The following is a 5,185-nucleotide window of genomic DNA, read 5'->3' as shown; positions in this document are numbered from 1 at the left end:
TATTTTATCTGCTAGGACATATAAATTTGCATCAGTTAAGTTCACTGGTCAATATCCTTGTTGCACCTATATGAAGAAAACTTATTTTATTATGTAATATATGTGCAACCACAGAGCTGAATGCAGCAATTTCAGTTCTAAAAGTAAGCATATAAGATGGGGAAATGAGATGTCTGCAACACAATGGGAAATCCTGTTGTGTATTAAAACACCAGATGAGTGCTTTGAAAACCTGACCAGGAAAGCACTCCAGTCATACAACAGACAGATATCAGTAAAACGATAGCACAAAAGGTTTTGAGCAGAATTAGACAGACAAGTCCCATGTTGGAGGATAAAACGTATTGTAGACCTTAAAAAAAAAGCCACAGGTCATTCATCAGAGGAAAGAAAACCTATCACATGAAATGACGAACATAGACCATAAACTCAAAATCTCATGAGACAAGAAAAAGGAAGAGGAAGAAAGAGCCATTAGTGAAATAAGTAAAAACCCAAAATACTTGTATTCATATGCAAAATTCATTGGCCCAGTGAGGAACGAAGAGGGCATTCATAAAGGAGGTCGCAAGATTACTGAGACACAGACAAAATACAAGAATTGATGCTTTGTAAGCCCCAAATTACCTTAAAGGTACATTATGTAATTGTCTTCTTAAACAGTAATTCCTTTATGCTATAAGTTTCTGAGAGGGATATTGCACTCTGCCCCTGGACCAGACTCTTGGAACTTGGTCTTCATAAAGAAAAACACCCCTTGCATGTACACATATCATCCTCTGAAGAAAGAGTTTGGACTCCATCATCATCCCTGAGTGTTGAATACTGACTCACATTGCCCCTATTCTACAAAAAAGAAGCAAAGCAATACCAAAAAGCTGTTGATTAATAGCACTGACATTGCACATTATTGCAATCTATGAAGGAGTCCAAAAAGGTAAGCTAATTGGCTTTACAGAATCAAGAATCTACATAACCCAGGACACCATGGTTTCAGAACAGGAAGATCTAGCTCCTCTTAGTTGCTTGACCACTGTGATAAGATTTTAGTGGCAATGAAAAGTAAACAGAATGCTGATGTGCTATACACTGACTTTGCAGAAGCATTTGATATGTGTGACCATTATCACATAGCACATAACATGTGAAAGATTGGAATCGCTGGAAAAACTGGTAGATGGTTACATGTTTCTAATTGACAGATCACTTGTAAATCAGGATGTTTCCAGTGCTTCTGTCGTGAAAAGCTCTGTGACCCAAGGAATTGGACTTGCAACTCTTCTCTTCCTCATTCTTATACGTGGCATTGAGACACAGACAAGTCAGTTTTACATTATACTTTGCAGTTGATACCAGAAAAGTATGAAACACTTGCCAGGAGAAGATACCAGAATAAGTAAGAAACACTCATCAGTAGAAGACGTTAAGTCTTTCACTAGGCCACCGAAGACAGCATAGTTTTCAACAGGGATAAGTTCCAGATCCTTTAGTCTGGAGAGAATGAAGAAATCAAGAACAGTATAGAATGTTTGAATAATGTTTGACAACCTTATCTTCTAAAATGATGGTAGGAAAAACCAATGATGGCATTTTTCAAGGTGCTAATACTTTCACAAATGGAACACTGCTGTATGCTAAAACTTTCCTACAATGCAAATGAAATTGCTGATTTATAAAGTGTTCAAAAACCTTTCATGGCCAATGCTGTCATAGTAAAGAAACTGAGTAACTGAGAATGACTGAAATCTATGAGGCTGTAATATCTTAATCACAGAAAGGATAGGTACATCATCATTTATACTTAAATCGTAGAAGGCATAGTCCCTAACCTACATTCAAAATCGGCACAACAGGCATGGAAGACTAAAATATTACCCCTAAAATCCTAAGTTACATTAAGCATGAGAAGGGAAAATGCTTCAAAGATTTGGGATTCAAGACTTTCAACACATTACTTACAACCATTAGAAACACTATGGGATGCACATTGAAGGATTTTAAGAAGGCTCTGAATAAGTATCTACAAAGCGTACCAGATCAGCCAGGCATTAGTGCTTGTACTGGTCTGTGGGCCACAGTTTCCAAGAGCTTGGTTGACCACCAACACTACTCAGCAACCTAGGCCCAGCCCATAGTTGGGATAGGAGACCTCTGAAGGTTACTCCAAGTGTATATATATTAAGCAGGGGTATAGGAGCGCATGGGATAGAATGAACTGGAGCAATATGGTATGAAGGGGTTTTATGTGTATGTGTAATTACTTACCCATACTGTATGGGGAGGGAGTTTTTAACTAGTGCAGTCCCATCTCTTCAATAGCCTCTGTCGTACAACTATTTAAATTTTTGTATGCTGTCGACATTAACCATGTCTTCTGTCATTTTCTTTTCTTCGTCCACCACTCTTATCCCTATGTCTCTTGAGGAACTCTTCTCTGTTTGTCATCAGTCTCTTTGAAATACTTAAATGTTGTAATACAGTCACCCATCACTCTTCCCTATTCAAGAATGAGCAAATTTAACTTAGCTCTTTTATTTCTGGTGCAATCTTTGTTACTCCCTTCTGGACCTTCTCTTATAAGCTTTGCACTCTCCTGTAGGTGTGGTGAGCAAACCTGAGAAACATAATTTAATTTTAGCTTCAAGTTTAATGTGAATAGCTTAATGAATATTATCTTATCCATGATCTTGAATGCAGCATAATATTTACAAGCAGACAGCTGGTCTTCTTAAATATTCTCATAAGATGGGACTCTGGCAGCAGGTTAGTGACCTAATTGATCTCCCAGTCTTTTTCAAATGCACATTCATGCAGCTTGTTTCCTACTAGGCGGTACTCATTTTGAGGCCTTCCTTTGCTGTAACCCATCATTATTACTTTACATTTACTTGGTTGAACTTCATTAACCATGTATCGGACCAACTTTGGAGTTTGTCAAGGTCCTCTTGCAATTTGATACAATCCTCCATATTTTTCATTTCCCTCATGACCTTTGCATCATCTGCAAACATGTGCAGATAGGAGTCCATACCTACTGGCAAGTCATTTACGTAGATCAAGAAAAATATTGGTCCCAAAAACAGAACTATGTGGCACTCTGTTTGTGATCTCCCCCTAGTTAAAGAAGGCTCCTCTGACATACATACTTTGTTCCCTTCCACTTGGATAATATAATCTATACATCTAAGGAATCTTCACTTTATTCATGCCTAGTGATCCAGCTTCTTAATCAGTCTCCCATGTATAGTGGCAAATGCTTTCTGGCAGTCCAGATACAAACATTCCACCCAGCCTTCCCATTTGTCTAATTCAAAGCTCATCCTCCTGTAGAAATCTAAGAGGTATGTTACATGACTTCTTTCCCCCAGGACCATGCTGTCCCTTACTTAGGTAATTCCTCTTCTGTAGTAAGTCATACAGTTGCTTTTTGATTATCTTTTCAAGAACCTTACAAAACACACTTGTCAGTGACACTGGTCTGCATTTCAGTGTTTATTATTGGTTTCCTTCCTTGTAGACAGGTATGATGGTTTCCCATTTCCACTCCCTTGACATACTGTCTTTCTCCAGCAACATCTTTGAATCAGATCTTTGTACTTCTTTACATGTGGTGATCAGACTTGCGAGGCATAATCCAGTTTTGGTCTGATATATGTAGTGAATAACTTTACGAACATGTCCTTTGTCTATATATTTGTATGAGTGAGTAATTAAAAATATATAATTACCTATTTGTACTATACAGGGAAGGAGTTTTACACTTGTGGGGCACCATCTCTTGAACTTTTTCTTCTACTGTACAACGTCTTAAATTTATGTATGCTCTCTTCATTAACTGTGTCCTCAGTCGTTCTGTTCTCTGTGTTTTTGTGTGCAGTCAATGGTCTGAATTATGAAATATTAAGAAGTTAGGGAAAAAAAATTGTTGATGGTGAGCCCTGTTTTAAAAGCAATATACATGACAGCTAGAGAGGTGAAGTAAGGAAATAGGGTTGTTGTTCATCCATTCCTGGCACAAACTTGTTAAAGCAGGAAATGGCAAACAAGTATGAAAAAATTCATAATTGTTCCCATTTTCCAGCACAGAAAGGTAACACCAGGAAGTGAATACAACTAACACCATTTGTTTACATCCACTGTATAGCTGTCATATATAATGCACCAAAATGAAGCCCCTATGCACAGCCAAGCCCCACAGACCTTTCTGTGAATTCCTTGGTTAAATTCCTGATTCAGCCCAATGACAGCTAATTGCCTCCTTATGCCATATTGCTCCAATTCACTCATGCATGCCTCACACCCTTATGCATGTTCAGGCCCCAACCACTCAAAGCATCTTTCATTCCAGTCTTCCATCTCCAAACTGGTTTCCCTCTTTTCTTTGTCCTCTCTTCTTTTGACATGCATACCTCCCGCCAAGTAAGCCTCTCCTAACTTATTCTTTCCATATGTCCACACCATTTCAGCACACCCTCTTTAACTCTTTCAAATATACTCTTCTTACTACCACAACTCTCTCTTCACCCTATCATTTCTGAATTAATTAACCCTCCTCACACCATATAAAGTCCTCAAGCATTTTATTTCCAATACACACACCCTCCTCCATACATTTTTTATTTATGGCCCACATCTTTTAACATTCCTAACTCCTAATATTCAATAGTCTTTCTAAATACTCACTCCATCTCTTTTTCTCTGCCTTTTACATCTTTTGCACCTGTCCTCCACACTTTGCCTCCATTTGTTCTATATTCATCACACAGCAGTATTCACCTCCATTCACTGTTTTCTTGTTCTCTATGAAGTTCACAAATGCTCTTTCACTCCATCTACAACTTGCCCTTTTATTCAGTTTGCGTACCTTTCTCTTGACTTTCTGCTACTTTTTCATGTATTCTTCCCAATAATGTGCACTCCTTCCCTGCATATAACATCCACACACACCTCTTTTCTCTTACAATAGCGATTTAACTTGCTCATTCGACCACTTGCTACTGTTACCCATGTGTTCAAATCCTGTTCCATATGCCACATACTTTATCCACACAATTAAGCTCTGCCTGCTTCCCTAAATACCATCCATTCTTTTGATTTTATTTACTCTCGTGTACTGCTTTTCATCACTCATTTTCTCTTGATATTTTGTATGCAGGCCACTATTCCATATCATCCTCACTCTTAT

Source organism: Panulirus ornatus, chromosome 58 (assembly GCF_036320965.1).
Source record: "Panulirus ornatus isolate Po-2019 chromosome 58, ASM3632096v1, whole genome shotgun sequence".
Lineage (NCBI taxonomy): Eukaryota > Metazoa > Arthropoda > Malacostraca > Decapoda > Palinuridae > Panulirus > Panulirus ornatus.
Note: the sequence above shows the minus strand (reverse complement) of the source record.